Source organism: Pteropus medius, unplaced genomic scaffold, assembly GCF_902729225.1.
Source record: "Pteropus medius unplaced genomic scaffold, Ma_sr-lr_union100, whole genome shotgun sequence".
Classification (NCBI taxonomy): Eukaryota; Metazoa; Chordata; class Mammalia; order Chiroptera; family Pteropodidae; genus Pteropus; species Pteropus medius.
Window position 1 is genome coordinate 23,241,068 of NW_024349797.1, and position 16,185 is coordinate 23,257,252.

General features: G+C 51.2%; 1 protein-coding gene and 1 non-coding gene across 2 annotated transcripts in view; both read right to left on the reverse strand.

Annotated features, from left to right (window-relative positions):
• The window catches only part of CDC42BPB (CDC42 binding protein kinase beta), a 92,746-nt gene that overhangs the window by 63,364 nt on the left and 13,197 nt on the right, over positions 1-16,185 (reverse strand).
• LOC120619964 (U1 spliceosomal RNA) lies at positions 3,673-3,838 on the reverse strand. Its single transcript, XR_005657690.1, has one exon. It is a non-coding gene; the product is annotated as a U1 spliceosomal RNA (small nuclear RNA).

Genomic DNA, 16,185 nt, shown 5'->3' on the forward strand with positions numbered 1-16,185 from the left:
CTTTGCCCCGCTCCAGAGCGGGCCATTGGCCTCCTCCTGGAGCTGACCGGCCCTGCTCGCCCCTGTCACTCACTCTCTGCCATCTTACCCTCAGCTGAGATGTACCTGTAGCCATACACTCGGAACTGGAAACGGTCTTACAGATTATCCAGATCAAATAAAACCTTTACTAATGAAGAAACAGGCGCCCCACAGGCCAAGTGACATGCAGAGGAGACAAGGGACAGCTCTCCTCCCTCCCAAAGTGAACAGTCACATCCACCCCATGGCATGGGTCTCCACTCCTAGGAAGTCCTCCCCTGGCAACTGCCAAGCTACTGCCCTGGTCCCGTCACATGGCAGGAGGACAGAGACCCACCCAGGCCACTGGCCCCATGGCTAGCAGGGTGCCCTAACGAGGCACCCACAGGTGGTACAGGAAAGGCCCAAGGTAGACGCCAGGAGGCAGGAACTGCCATGTGCTACGTATGTACCTGATCTCTTGTAGGGGAGCAGGCACCAGAGCAGCACCCCAAGGACCAGCGCGTGTGGTCGGGGCACGAGTTCAGTGCCCGCTGAGGGCCATGGCCCAAGCCCCCATGAGCCAGAATGAGCTCATGGGGGCTTGGGCCATGAGCTCATTCCGGCTCAAGAGGGAATTGAAGAGGGAATGAGCGGAGAGCCAGGTTCGGACCCAGCAAGTGCCAGGAAAGGCAGCCAATTTCTCCAAGTACCAGTTTGGAGTGAGTTTACAGGTCCAAAAGTGCAGTCTCGCCGTTCCGACTGCTGACACAGCACCGAAGTTCCACGCCTACCGTACAGTTCCTGAGAAATGTGCTTAAACTACGCTGAATGGGTTTTATTTGTTTTAACAACTGTGATCTTTTATTCAATGAAAGAACACTATCCTTTCACAGGGAGTTGGTCACGAATCCTCCTTATGAATCACTGTTTGAGAAAGCCGAATCTTCCAGGAAGCCCGAAACCTCCCCAATAAAGCTCTCCAAACACGAGCTCTTCGGCCAGCCCAATAATCAGGAACCAGAACGTAGTGTGAACGCCCATGGGTTTTCGCTGACTGGCAGAGGACGGAACGGGAAGCCTGTGCTAATGACGCAAAGGACAAGTGAGGTGCGGGCTGAGTCAGGGAAGAGCGGGGAGCCAGGCGGGGAGACGGCGGGAGGCCGCGCCGGTCAGCGGGGAGCCAGCAAAGCCCTCGTCCCGCCTGCCCCGCCGACCTGGCTCCGACCTAGTTTGGGGCCCGACTCTGGAGCCGGCCACGCGGCCCTTCGTGTTGCTTCCTCTCTACGGCCGGCCGAGGACTTTCTCAGCTCCCTTTCATTTGGTCCACTCCGCGTTGTCGCTACTGACCTACCGTCCCCGCCTCTGCGCGGTGTCTCCCCTAGAAGCAGTCTTCCTGCCCAAGGGCGGGCCCGCGCCCCCCATCCCGTGAAGCGCCCCAGCTCCGCTCCTCCAGGAGGCACCCGCGGGTCAGTGAGTCTGCACGGCGCTGCCCTTTGGGACTCCTCTGTCAAAGCAAAGACCCTGTGCCGAACGAGTGACCTCCGCACCTACGCGTCCTTTCTAAAGCGGCTCTCGCGACGTGAATACAAATACAGTTAAGTTTAAAAAAAAATCCAAGCTAGAACGATGTGCAGGACGGAGCCAGTGGGAGTCACACGTACAAGTCACGGAAAGGCAACGAAGGTGCAAACGGAAGCAGGGCCGTGCTCGGGTCAGATGGCCGGTTCCCACGGCTGATTCTCCCGTGAGTCCCTAGACGTGTCCCACGTGCATACATCCTCAACTTAAGAGAAAGGACGATCGAAGGTACAGAATGAGAGCTGGGTATCAAGCGCCCCCCAAGATCACCGCGCCGTTACGAAGTCGGAGGCCCATCCTCCTCGAGAGGCAAACGACTGCGAGGCTGGCGTTCAGCCCAAACGCGACTGGGCCACTGCACGAGCCCGGCAGGGGCACCGGGCTCTCCAAGGCTGTCCCCTCACCGGCTAACCGGGAAGAGCCGTACTTAGGCAAAAAGTCACTGGCCGTATTAAATCAGAGAATCCCCACGAAGCAAGGAGCGCGTCTGTGCCCAGCACGCGGTAAGTTCTCACGAAACAGCAGCTACCGGCATCATTCCTGAGTGGCGCTGTTTTCTGATCAGTTACTTTAGCATTATTTATGTTGTATTTAACAGTAAGTAAACAAACTATCACCGAAATTATCTTAGAATCCAGCTACATCATTCACCAGGAAGCGATGCTTGTCACACACACGTTCTCCCAGATAGGTGACCCAGGGACGAAAACCCAGCAACTAAGTGCCCCAAAAAGAGCCCCGCGCAGCCCAGAGGACGGTCTCTCTTGAGAGGGCAAAATATAGCCACGAGCAGGCCTTCCACGGAGGCTGCCACCCAGCAGGGGCCCCTGGACCTGGTGGGTTGGCGGGTGGGGGGGGGCAGGGGAATTTTACCTGCAAACACTAAACGCCCCCAGTCTCACCACCCCCGGGGAGCGAGCGGCACTGATCCCCAAGATAAACCAGCGTTTCCCCTGACTCCCTGCCCGGCAGAGACTGGAAGGGAGGGCGTTTGGAACATGCTGGTGGCTGCACAGTAACATGCGAGGATACTTTTCTTCAGTGACACTCAGTTTAAGAACTTCCTTATTCATGGAAAACACGAAAGGTCAACTCAAGTGAAACCCCTGCCTCAGGCAGAGAAGGTGACAGGCACCTGCCAGGCCAGACCTTAAGGTGCTGTCTGCTTCCCCGGCCTGCACCCCAAGGCCCATCACCGATCACAGGGCAGGGACTGGCAAACGTGTAGGATGAGGACACACTTGGAAGCGCCCACTGCATGTCGTACCCTAGTGCTTTTAGAGAAAATGGGACAAAATCCTCTGAAAGATTCATCGCTTTTTCTATAGTAGGTGGAATTTTCAACGAAGAGTTTTAGTTCTCTTTTTGGTCCGTTTGCCCTCATTTTAGTAAGACAGATACACAGCGAGGTCCGTGCGGAGCAAGGAACCACAACCCACGGTTTAGCGCATCCAGTCCGGAATTTGGCACAGCGTCCGAGTGGCCGCAACCGCAGGCCAAGGGTCTGCACGAGCTGCGTCACTGCCACCCGGCCCCCCTGCAAGGTGAGCAGCTCGACCCCCACTTTAGGGCTGAGCCGCGACACACAACTCCGTGAACTCGAGCCCGGCGCCATGTCTGAGGGCTGGGTCTTTTTAGGGCACTGAGGTCGGGTTTCTGGGGACAGGTCAGGTATGGCGTCTCACCTTTCTCAGATAATGAGGCGAGGAAAAACGTAAGCACCGGGCTACCGGCTGAGAAAGCGCCAGGGCCTTGTCAGCGGGGCCATCTCTAGTACTTCCCCTAGGGGGCCACCTACGCTAGCTTCTTGCTCGTGGGGTTACACTAGCCAAGACAGATACATGATAAAACGTTCTAGGTTTTTGTTACTCTCTAACGTAACCTGTTCCAAACTTTAACTCAGAAAAATCGTAACTTAATACGGCCACTTGTCTGCTGCTTTCACTCAAGCTTTTGCCAGAGAAGAACCAGCTGTGGCGTGAGAAGGTTGGGTAAACCGCTGCTTCCCGAACGGGACAGCCACAGCGCCTTGGCCCAGTCGACACCGCGCCATTCCCCGGGCCCTTCATCTCTGTGGTTTTTCTTCAAACACTAGGTCTTCATGCGCGAACGCAGTCCCCTACTACTACAAATTATGCAGTCGAGTTCCCACGTTTGGGGAACTCGCAGGGGTCAGCACGTGCGGAGTGCAGTGGGCAAGCCTCGCCCCGGGAAAACCACCTTCGTGATCGTGGTGTCTCCCCTGCCAGGTAAGTGTGCCATGCCCTCCTTTACCTACATCGCTCTTCAAACGCAACGGCTCTGGAGAAATTTCACTCTGACATCTGGACTGATCCACCGTGAGAGGGCCTCTCAAAAAGGCCCAGCTACGTGAGCAGACAGAAACAGAAGCCGGCCACCAGTCCTTGCCACCCGCTCTGGACCGCTGCTGGCTGCGGGCAGCTGGCGGCAATGAACCTTCCGCTGTAAACAGTGTCATCTCGTGGGGACCCTCTGGCTCTGTCCTGGTCATTTTTCAGTCCTGTGGGAGGGGCTTGCCTGGGCCCCTGCACACGGCTGTCTTGTTAGTTCTGCAGAGAGCAGGGCAGAAGCACACTCGATACTGCACACGGACGAGCAGGTAAGAACTGGAAAGAACTTAAGGAAACAGCTGTATGAGTGAACTGTATCCCAACAAAGGTGTTAAAAAGAAAAGAGCCAGCTGTGAGAGGACGGGGATGGTATGGTCCATTTTTTTATAAGGGGATGCGGAGGAGAGAGGTAGAATGAAAAATGAGTAAGAACTAAATCAACCTGGAGTCTTGCTACTGAAGAGCGGGCGAGGGGAAGAGAGTGTGTGCGCACTGACAGACAGGATGATTCCAGAAGGAGCAGCTTGAATAAAAGCGTGGACCAGGGAACCACGTCGTCTCAAAGGACAAAAGCTACTGTGCCTCGACTGTGGTGCGCGTGACACGCAGGAATGAGGAGAAAGGTCTGGCCGGCGGAGTGGGACAGGCCCCCACGGACACAGCCACAGCACCTTTATCTGGCTGGGTGCCACGCGGGGAGCCCGAGGGCTCCACACAAGGAATGGCTGAATGAATGACCAAGCGACACAGCGAGAAGGCATTTCAGAATCCGCGACACTGAAAGAACGGCTTGTCGTGACTGATCAGTACACACCCCAAAGGCTTTATTCTCGGGACTGATCAGTACGCACCCCAAAGGCTTTATTCGCAGCTTCTAAAACGCATCGGAATCCACTAAACGAATATTTATTAAGCATCTACTTTTTCCCAGGAACTATTTTAAGCAGTAGGAAAAGATCCGTGAACAAAAGTCCCTACCTTCATGGAGCTCACGCTTTAGTAGAGTAACATGGAAAAGAAAATGCATATGGAAAGAGTAGGTTATGTAGATATCACATCATGTTACATTATATTACATGACATATTTCATCCTTTGAAAAAAATGAAACGGGAGCTGGGAACGTGGTGGGGTAGGGAAGCGAGTTATAATTCACACCGTGACAGAAGCGTGGGGGTGGGGAGAGCGCTGAGGCTCTGACTATATTCTGAAGGTGGAGCCCGCAGGACTTCGTGCTGGACTGGACGTGCAGTGCGAGAACAACCCCAGGTGCTGGCCTGAGCACCGGGACGATGGAGCTGCCACCGAGCGAGAGGGGGAGGCAGGGACGGGGCAGGACGCGCCTGAGCTGCACCTGTCTCACAGACACAGGGAGCCGCTGCATACGTGCGTCTGGGGTCCGGAGCTGTGGATCCGCGGGACGAGGTGCACAGCTGGCATTCGCGCCACCAGCCAGGGGGCTAGCGGAGCCCACGCAGGGACGGAGGGCTGGACTTGGGGTGCTGGGCCCGGCATGAGGGGGCTGGGAGAGGGAGTGGAGACAGTGAAAACAGACAACTCGGAACAGTTCTGCGGCTAAAGAAAATGCACACATCAGATGCTCAAAATCATTTTCAACAAACGTTTTGTTTTAAAAACAAACTACTCATCTCGGAATGGAGGTAAAGCTGATTCACCGCGAACCAGTGCTCGCGTCACCCTGACCGGCCACCCCAACCGAGGGTGGGGACACCAGGAATGCCACCGACATCACAGGCTTGGAACGAAAAGTTCATCTTCGCTGCCTTAGGTGCTAACAGTAAAGCACAGTTCTAAGTTACAAAATAAATGTCCCAAACTGCCATGAGCACTCTGCAGAAGACAGCGTTTTCTTAACATGCCAATGGCACCTGACCCTTGTGTGGCGCCGCCCAGTCACTCGGAGCCGCCCCAGCGCCCCCGCCGGCATCGGCCCTACCCCACGAACCTGCGCTAGCTCCTCGGGACTCCTCGTTGGGTAGACATTAATGACTTTACTCACCGGTTTTTCTTTAGTTTTCCCTGATCCTTCTTTACTGAATTTTCAGAAAAACATTTTAATTTTGATAAAATATATTCATAAACACATATCCTGCTTTACCAAGTCAACTACTGGCGTTACGTACCCTAACATTTTAACAATACACAGATTTCACAGCATGCGGCACCGAGGCATCTAAGACCATCTACAATCACGAGTGTGGTGTTTTGCGGGTTCGGCCGCACAGAATCGCGGACGCCCCAGAAATGGTTCTGTAATTCCAAATCTGACTTTGCTAACTAGATGGCTCTTAGCGGCTGACCGGTTTCACCCTTAGCGTCTGACTGGTTACTTTGAAGACAAAGAGCAGTACACAGCACTGGGCATCCGCCCTGCGGGTCCGGGTGGTCCTCTGCAGGTCCCCGGGGCGGGCCCCCCACCCCCACACGCGGCAGCACTGACAGCGACGCCGTCACCAGGTCACCAGGAGGAGTGGCACGGGAAGTGAGCGCAGCTGCGGTGCTGCAGCAGGACCAGAAACCACGGAGACTCCTCGCCCCTCCCCAGCACAAAGCCGGGCCACCAGACAGAAAGGGGACACTCTCCGCGCTCATGACTCGGCTGTGACCTGCCAGCGCAGGAAGGATGTGAGCGACGGCCAGGAAGGGGACCGGCTACATCCCTTCCTCCCAGACTGCCTCATGCTTACGCTTCTGCTGCAGCTGAAGGACAGAAAGGCGCTCCAGAGCTCTGACCACCGGCCCTAGGGCAGGGCAGGTCCCCGCTCATTCTTCCCGTTCCCGGGGGACCCCCAGCCTGAGCCTCGCTGGCACATTTCCGGGAGACACCAACCGCAGGGCCAGTTAACGAAGGGAGCTGGTACGATGGCATCTAGAAAGATACAACCAAGAAGGGACTGGGGAGGGCAAACTCAGACTTTTGCAGTCAGCAATCAATGCGTTCGAAGGAAAGCAACTTAATTTCAGAAGCCAGTAATCTAGGGGAATTCTTAGCAACCAAACAACACCCACCACGTCTGTCGCCGTTAATTCAGATGTATGGCATTTAAGAGACATGAGAAGGCACGATTTGATTAATACAGCAGGTCCTCAAATAATGTTGTTTGTCATCCCACTGAGGAGATGCCACAGGAACTTAACCCTCATTTATACGAATTAGCCTCTGGTAAAATTGGTTTCGTTGTATGTTATTTCACTTAAAATCATAGAACCCATCAATGACATTAAGTGAGGATTTACTGAACTTTAAATTTGTCTTTTACCTCTCTCTTCTATCCCAAATATTTGATAAAATATCAAATCCACCCATTGCTAGTGGCAACTACTACTTTCTGAGCATCTATGTGTACGCTGAGATGGCACATAACAACATCTAAAACCTGCAGGACAGGCGTTATCTGCTTTTGATATATAAGCAAACTGACAGCCACAAAGCCCAAGTCCATAGAAACGCTTGGCATTTTTATTCTCCTGTTATATATTTGTATTTCCCACACAAGTCACTATTCCTATTTCTTATAACATTCAAAGTGTTCAATTTAAAAAACCAGAGGAAAAAATTAACTCCGCTTCTTTTTCTTGTTCTTAATCACCTATGTAGTAGGCTACCAGTGCGTTATCAAATGTGTGTGTGTGCTACTGCTGTGAATTCAGAAAGGTCTCGTTTTCTATCTGCACAGCAAAACTGCAGCTGCTTCCAAGTTCGTGATCGGCATCATCTTCTAAGGAACCAACATAACAGTGAGTGGTACCAGGAGCATTTTAGTTAAAGGTCAATTGTATCGCTCAAATTCTTTGAAAACCGGTAATCCAAGTAAACGATTTTTTGCTCTCCTCTAAATGGAAGATTTATCCCCTTTCCATTCTTCAGTTGTTTGTTTCTCTTAGGCTAACATACGTGCACCTGCGCCCCCGCTGTGTCTACCAGATACAGGAACGCCCGGAGCAACTTTGCTCATAACCGTCAAATCCGATTACAACCTGAACGCTGGCTCGCAGGAGAAGGGGCGGTAACCTGGAGGAGGCATGCACTGGGTGCCAGTGACAGGGGCGGGAATGACTGCTACACAGCACGCTGACCAGCCTCAAGGCAACAGTGCGAAGCTACGGAAACCGGACACCAAAAATACAGCAGGACTCCACTGCGTGAAGTTCAAAGCCAGGTACAACTCCAAGATAACTCAACCGAGTCTTCAACAAACAGCGCTGGGACAACCGGACGTCTACATGCCAAAGAATGAATGGGGACCCCACCTCATCCCAGGTACAAAAATGAACTCGAAATGGGTCAGAGACCCGAAAGAGCTAAAACTATTAACACTCCTAAAAGAAAACACAGGCATAAACCTTTGTGACCTTGGGTTAGGCAAGGGATTCTTAAATATCAAACCAAAAGCACAAGAAATTTTTTTTTAAATTAGTTTTCATCAAAGATAAAAATGTTTGTGCTTCAAAGGATACCACTAAGAAAATTAAATGACAAGCCACAGAATGGAGAAAATATGTGTTAATTTGCAAATATGTGCAAATTAATACATCTGATGAGGGATCTGCACTCAAAATGTATGAAAAAACTCTTACAACTCACTAATAAAAAGACAAATAACCAACGAAAAAATGGGCAAAGGATCTGAATAGATGTTTCTCCAAAGAAGATATACAAATAGCTAAAAAACACGTGAAAAAATGCTCAATGTTATTAGCCATCAGAGAAATGCAAATCAAAACCACAATGAGCGGCCATGTCATACCCACCAGGACGGCCAGAGTAAAGACCAGACGTGTTGGCAAGGAGCTGGAGAAGCGGGAACCCTCACGTGTGCCTAGTGAGATTATAAATGATGCAGTCGCTTAGGAAGACAGTCCACTAGCTGGTTCCTCAAAATGCGCAACAGTTATCGCACACCTCAGCGACTCCACTCCGGTGGGGCAGAAATGAAACCGATGTCTACACGAAAACTTGTACACAAATGTTCACAGCAGCCAAAAAACAGAAACAATCCAAATGTCCATCAGCTGATGAATGAATAAGCAGAATGTAGTATATTCACACAGTGGAATATTATTAAGCCATAAAAAGGAATTACTGGTACAAGCTGCCAACATAGGTCTCACAAACATGTCAGTCACACGGCACGATCTTGTTTACATGAAATGTCCAGAACAGGCGAATCCACAGAGACAGAAAGTAGATCGGCGGCTGCCAGGGGCTGGGGCAGCGGTGACGGGAGCGACTGCTGCTGGGTGCAGGGTGTCTTCGAGGGGCGGTGAGACATTCTAGAATTAGTATTAACAGTTGCACAACTTGAATATACTAAAATTCACTGAATGGTACATTTAAAAACAATAAACTTAAAAAAAAAAAAGGTAAAAATTGCCTGTGATATGGGTCACAGAGTGCCTGCTACTCAAGGAAGGGGTTATGGATGTAGGGGGCCAGGGAGGGGTCACAACGAAGCCTGCTTGGGCACACGATTCATTCGTGAATTTATTCAAAAGGTATTAATGATATTTAAAGAAATTACTGAAATGCAGCAACAGAAACTGTGGCTGGGAGCAGGCCCTTGAGCCAGGCCTAGCCGCCCTGCTCGAGCTGCAGACACTTGCCTCCCCGGTGGATTAGGGATGACCCCAGGATTGAGGGCTGTTGAGAGGATTAAAGGGGGCAGTGGCCATAAACCCTGAGCACAGCGCTCACTGTGTGACTGCGCAGAGCCATTACAATTGTGCTGTGATCATGCACCTGTCACAGGAAGACTCACTGTGCTCCCCACCCACCCCATTCCTTTTCCCACAGAACAATGTCACGAGGACACACACCTTCTGCAGGGGACGGCCCCCGGTGCCAGCCCCGCTCAGCTGCTGCAAGGCCGCTCACCCCACACCTCTGGCGCTCTCCTGCGACACAGCCTGGCCTGGCCTGCCCTGCCCGTGCCAGCCCTCCAGCCATTTCTTTCATTACTTTCTTCCGCGGGCACCTGGGCACTTAGCCGGGGACCACTCCCTGCCCGGCCCTGAGGATACCAAGTACCGGGCCCTGACCTCACGCCTGCCCCCCGGAGCCTCGGACGCTGACGCAGTCTGAATAAAGCAAACAAAGCCCACCACTCCCAGCAAGGCTTTCTCCATGCTGTCCCAGCCTTCGCTGTGCCCGCGACCTGTCCGTGGGACGCATACTCTTCCATCTGAACACAAGTACGTGGAGTTGTTTAACGGGACTGTTATTTTTAAACGCACTGGACTGCAAAACATCAGAAAAGCGAATTTATGCCAGAGATTAAAAAAAAAATTCTAGCAAACATCCTGAGACCAGGAGTCCCATTTCCAAGCTCCTAAACTCTGCATATAAACCATTTTCATCAATGTCCATGGCAACCGCCCAGAGTCCGACCCAAGTCCGACCACCGGCGACGCTCTGGGGGTGACCCTGTCCCATCCCAAACTCCTCCGAGCTTCCACTGCATTTAGTGACTAGCTCTGTCTTTCCCCAGGAGGAATACGTGTCTCTGGAAGGAAAAAAAACTTTCTACCAAAACTATATAAACCTCCTAGAACCTAATCCTATGCCAGACACCTGAGGCCACAAAGAAATCCCTACTGCAGGCTCCAGCGGCCAGACCCAACGGGAGAATGAGAAGAATATTCAAACAGCGACAGCGACCCGCTCGGCCCGTCCCGCGTTTGATGACTCTCACGGCTACTGCCTCTGAACCACAGAAAAGAACCAGTGATGCACCTGCTTTCCCCCCAGAAAGGAGAAACGGGGCGCAGCCCGGCCTCGCCCCTGACAGGAGGGCCAGCGGATGCCCACGCCCAGCCGTCACCCACTTCGGCCTCAGAGCGGCCCGCGCCTATCTGGATGTGAGAAGAACGGCTTCGCTCATCGTAACTTATTTATTGGAACGTCAATGACTGAGTCTGTCCAGACTGGAGGCCACACCGTCCGCATTACACGGTGGGTCGCGTTATCCAGCTGACCAGCTTATGCATTTCTGAGGCACTTTTTTTAAAATAAGGAAACGAACTCTCCGTGCTTGATAGTTTTTCATTTTAATATCAAAACGTCAGCATAAAGGAAACGCAAGGGAAAATAACGCGGACAGGACGACGGAAAGAAGAGTCAATGTCCTCTTGGACCCTTTTCCTTTGGTCACTGTCCACACGATAAATAAATTCATAAACAGGGAGGAAGGAAGCTGTTTTACGTAAGACTCTTGAAGCGTTACTCCGGTTTCGTCCGGCCATGGGTGAGCCAGCCCTCTCCCCACTAGAGGTGACACACACACACGAATGACAAGAACGTTCCACAGATCAATAGGATTGCATTGACCGGTGGGCAAATGTTTGACACTTCAAAACGGCACACCCGGCTTTGCGAAATCTGCGTGTGCACGTTAGAAGGCGGTCGAAACCACTTCTCCTTAAACCAGACCTTCGGTAAGAACGAAAGAGGCACATCACCACTGTCAGTGATCGCAAAGGTCGTGCGCGTCCAGCCTGTCCCGTGACCCTGTGACTGCGTGGCGCTCCCTGCGCCGCCCACACTCGGCCGCGGCCGCAGCTCTCGCAGGAGCTGGCGCGCTCTGCCACCTCTTCAGAAGCACGGCCGTCCCTCGGCCTTGTCTGTAGGGCGACTTTCCGGAGCGGGACGGGGGACAGACAGGAAGAGCCGCACACACGGGAGGACACGGCATCGTCGCTGGGACGCGGGCAAGTCCACGCTCGTTTTCCTAAGTCCAACTAAACCACCAAAAATTTAAGATCACTTTTTAGAGTCCTCGCTAATGTCAATCCAGGTGAGACCTGCCTCCCATTACGTGCTTTGTAAGGGGAACACGACGGAAGCCCGGTGTCCCCCAGCGTCCCCTCTGAGGCACCTGCCAGCTGTGCAGGCTGAACACGCACGTGACGGTGCCTCCGTGGTGAGGTCGCCCGGCCGGGCACCCCGGGCACTCAGAGTGATGGGGTGTTTCTCACTGACCCGAAGGACTGGCGCGGCGACACCACCTCTTCCGCTTCTCCTCGGCCCCCCTGCTGTCTCGGGCCGTCTCAGGTCCCCACGGAGTCCCCACTTCCTGCAGCACAGACCACACTCCCCACCCCGTCCACCCTGAGAGACGCAAACCCCAGTGTCAGATGGTGACCGCGACTTCCCTGTGACAACAGTTTGCACCAATCCGGGCGCGCCGAAACCAAAGGCCCTGGGTCTGAACCTCTGCGGGCTTCGCGGCGACAGCGAGGTGACGAGTGTCTGAGGGAGGCTGAGAGGCCGCCGCCCCGGGGAGGACGCGAGGGCGCAGGGCAGGGTGCAGGGCGCAGGGCGCAGGGCAGGGCGCAGGGCAGGGGCGGCCGCGGAGGCCTCGTCCATTGTCCCCACAGAGCGCCGGCGGCATCGTCCACCTCCACGGCGGGCAGGGCGCACCGGCTATCGGACACAGCTGGTGAGAGCGACCAGCCAGCTGACCCCCCGGCACGGAGACGGGACGATCCAGCAGAGAAAGGGGGACCGTCAGCCAGAAAGGGGAGAGAGGCGTCCAGCTAGGAAGGGGGACGGCACGGGAGAGCTCGGGCCCCGCGCCACGCACTCCCACCGGTAACCAGCCGGGAACCAGCAAGTGCTGACGACAGGCAAACTAAGGAAAACGACAGAAAAGGGGTGATTTCCCTCATGCAAAGAGTTCTCAGAAATTAACAGGAAAAACCTAAACAAGTCCATGTGAAGTATGGGGAAAGGAGGGATTTTAGCTCAACATTAAGCGACTCTCGAAATGTGCCGTGTTCGTTGATAAGCCCCACGGGGAGGGCACGGGGGAGCTGAATCAGACGCGTGGGCCGGAGGAGGAAAGGCGGGGTGCCACCGCGGTCCCAGGGCCCTCCACCCGTCCAGGGAAGGGAGGCAGCGATGGACCCCACCCCCAAGCTCCTGAGTCACCACCCGGGACCTGAATCACTGTCCTCGGTCACAGCTGACCTGGCACCCGGCCCACATCCAGGATCTTAAGTCAGGATCTGAGAGAGAACGTACACCTCACAACGATATTTAAAAAAAGAAAAAGAAAAAATAAACCATTTCAAATGAAATAGATACCTAATTTTTTACAATTTAATCCCCAAATAGCTCTATTTCCCACAAAAGGTACTGGACCAATGGTATAGGAATGATTTGTCAAAAGCCAAATTTTTCCACTTAGGAAAACACCGGAAAATAAGTTAAAATGGTACGAGCAGGACAGGACAAATGACCTGGTTCCTTCAGCAAATAAACTGCAAAAAACGGACTAAAAGAGGGAGAAGCCGCCCCTGGGGTTAAAGAGATCGGGAGACTCAGGGTGTGAGCGTGCGACCCCCACACCACGTGCGGGTTTGTGCGGGTTTGTGCGGGCTGTGCTCCAGCGTCCAAAGAACAAACCGACTAAAAACAACAACGAAAGAAGGAACTTTAAACCATCACCGCCTGTTTGACTATCCTGAGGACTTACTGTTATTTTTTCAACGTCATAATGTCATTATGGCTACGTTTTTAAAGAAAGCCCTTATTTTCTTGAGGTATACATAGAAACATTTACAAACGAGATGACAGATGTCTAGGATTTGCCTCAAAATAATCTTTTTTGGGGGAAAGCGAGAGATAAAAAATTGAAGTAAAAATAAAAATGACCGTGATTTGACAACTGTCGAAGCTGAGTGACCAAAACGGGGGGGGAGGAGGGTTAGTTCTATTCTATGTGCTCTACCTTTAATGTTTGACATTTCCTATAATAAAAAAAAATTTAATTTGGAGTAGGAAATAATACCGATTATTGTCACTTTTATTAATGCTGATTGTGAAAATAAAGAATACCAACATATGAAAAATTCAAGCCACGCCAAGAAAGGAGCAGTGACATCTTCATATCTGGGCTCATCTACTACTTCAAGACACCTAAATGGAGGGCAGCTGAAGGCGTGACATGGGCTACTAGGCGGGACACTTTCTTAAAAGCAGGTTTTTTTTACGAATACTCAAACCAGGGAGACTGACACCAAACCACGACAAGCTCCTGTGCACACCGCAGGGCGGTCTCCCTCACCGGAAGCACGTCTGGACACGGACGTCGGCGACGTGCACCGTTTATTTCTCATGAGTTTGTTCCATCGCTGGCATTCCTTCTGGGTCATAAAACAGTTTTACGAGCTAGTAAAAACTTTTGAACAAACCCTGCGAAGCTGACATGACTAATGGTTTCAGCATTCGGCATCGCGGACATATCCTGAAGCTCAAACACCGGCAGAGCAGCGCCCTGGACGCCACGCTCCACGGGCTCGTCACGAGCCACTGGTACCGCCGAACGCCTCCCGAAGACCCCTGCAGACGCGGAGAACACTTCGGCGACAGTGGAAACAGATTTCTCCGCACCGGACGTTATCCTTAAAAACATTTAAAGTTCACTTGTCTAAGTTCATTTTACCAGAATGTTTTTCTCAGATGAGAAACATAATATTTAAAGTATAATTAAACTTGTAATACAATCAATAACAAGAATCGCCACAGTAGGAAAAAAATAAGCCATAAGAAAAGGGATGCGGATGGTGCTGTGAAATGAATAATCGAAAATGGCATGGATTTTGAAAGTTTTTTCTTACTAGTAAATGAAGTTTTGTTTATATTATAAACCAACTGTTACGAAAATGCTACTGGAAAAGAAAAACTATAAAATCAGACCAACCGAGAATCTAGCAGTATGCAATTCCATAGGGACGACTACTAGTTCCATATCATTTTGAGGGACGTTTTCTAGATAATCTATAGGAAAATGGACAGTCAAGAATCAGCAGTCTTTGAAGGAAAATCATTAAAAGGAAAAGTTCCAAGGGTAACAAAGAACTGACCCCAGAGGAAACGGATAAATCGAGGAGAAGAAAACTTTAAAAATTTCTAATTAGCATCCTCGGGAAGAGAGAAAATGACAGCCACCTACCACCCACCACCAACCACCTCATCCTGATCATGAAGCAGTATCTTCTTCCGGAGGGAGATGTCTTGAGCCCAGGATTCCAAACACAAACTACAGATAAAACGAAGGCACAATAAGACATTCTCAGACATTCAATAACCTTGGAAAGTTTACCGCTCCTGGTTCCTGCATGAGGGAAAATGTTCCCTACGCATACACGTGTGCGCACATGTGCACGTTACACATCCCCACCCCCACCTCCACTCCCACGAGAAAACTTTAACCAATCCTCACAAAAGGACCCAAGAAAGAGCGATGTGAACTCAAGGAACAGCGGCAGCGGGGTGTGACCCAGAAGCAGCAAAGGAAGTCGGGGAGCTCCTCAGCCCTGGGGGCCGATGGCTCCTCCCGCCCAAGGCGTAGGACAGGCGCCTGTCTCCGGGTCCAGCCACGCAGTTTCGCAGTGAATAAGTTACATAACCATAATTGGAAAAATGCTATTTACTAGTTTCCAATTCTTACAACCGATTCAGACAAAAATGGCGGAGGGCAGACCCCCCCTGCCGTGGAGGCACATAACAGAGATGCGGAAAGCTCCAACGGTGCAGAAGACCGTGACTGCCCTAACTCTGTTTGTTTTAGTTCTTGGTTTTTGTTTTGCCTTTTTGTTTTTTTATTCCCCTAATTAACTCGTAAGTGAAGATGAATTTAAAAATGACATGTCCACAGGTAAAAGAAAATTAAATGACTATATAAAACTCCATGTTAATAAAAACCAAAAATCACTGATAGAATGGATGGTGTTTCTAAGAGAGTATTAATAATAAAATCAACCAAAAGACATAGAAAATCCAACAGAAATATTAACTTTGGAAAAAAGTCTGAAACTTGTCTAAGAAGATCCCCCACTCAAAGGCATTTTATTCAGGTCGTGTGATAGATGAGTACTATAAAACTTCATTCCGTAAAGTATCCGTGAACACAAGACGGAAGTGTCATAATTTTTCGTGGAACTCTGTCATAACCCTGATACCGAAATATTCCAAAGATAACATACAAAAGTTAAAACCACAGGCTAACTACAGACTATTTATTCCTCAATTGAAAATATAAACTAAAAATAAATACAACATGAATACAAGAGGCCACCCACAGTTAGAGAATAAAGTGTCACAACTAAATGCGCTTCGCTCTGGGAACACACGAGTGACTCAAGAGCACCATGCGCAGTAACAAACAATAAAGACTAACTGTCGAAGACAAAAATCACAATACTCGATATATGCAATAGTCATATGTCAAC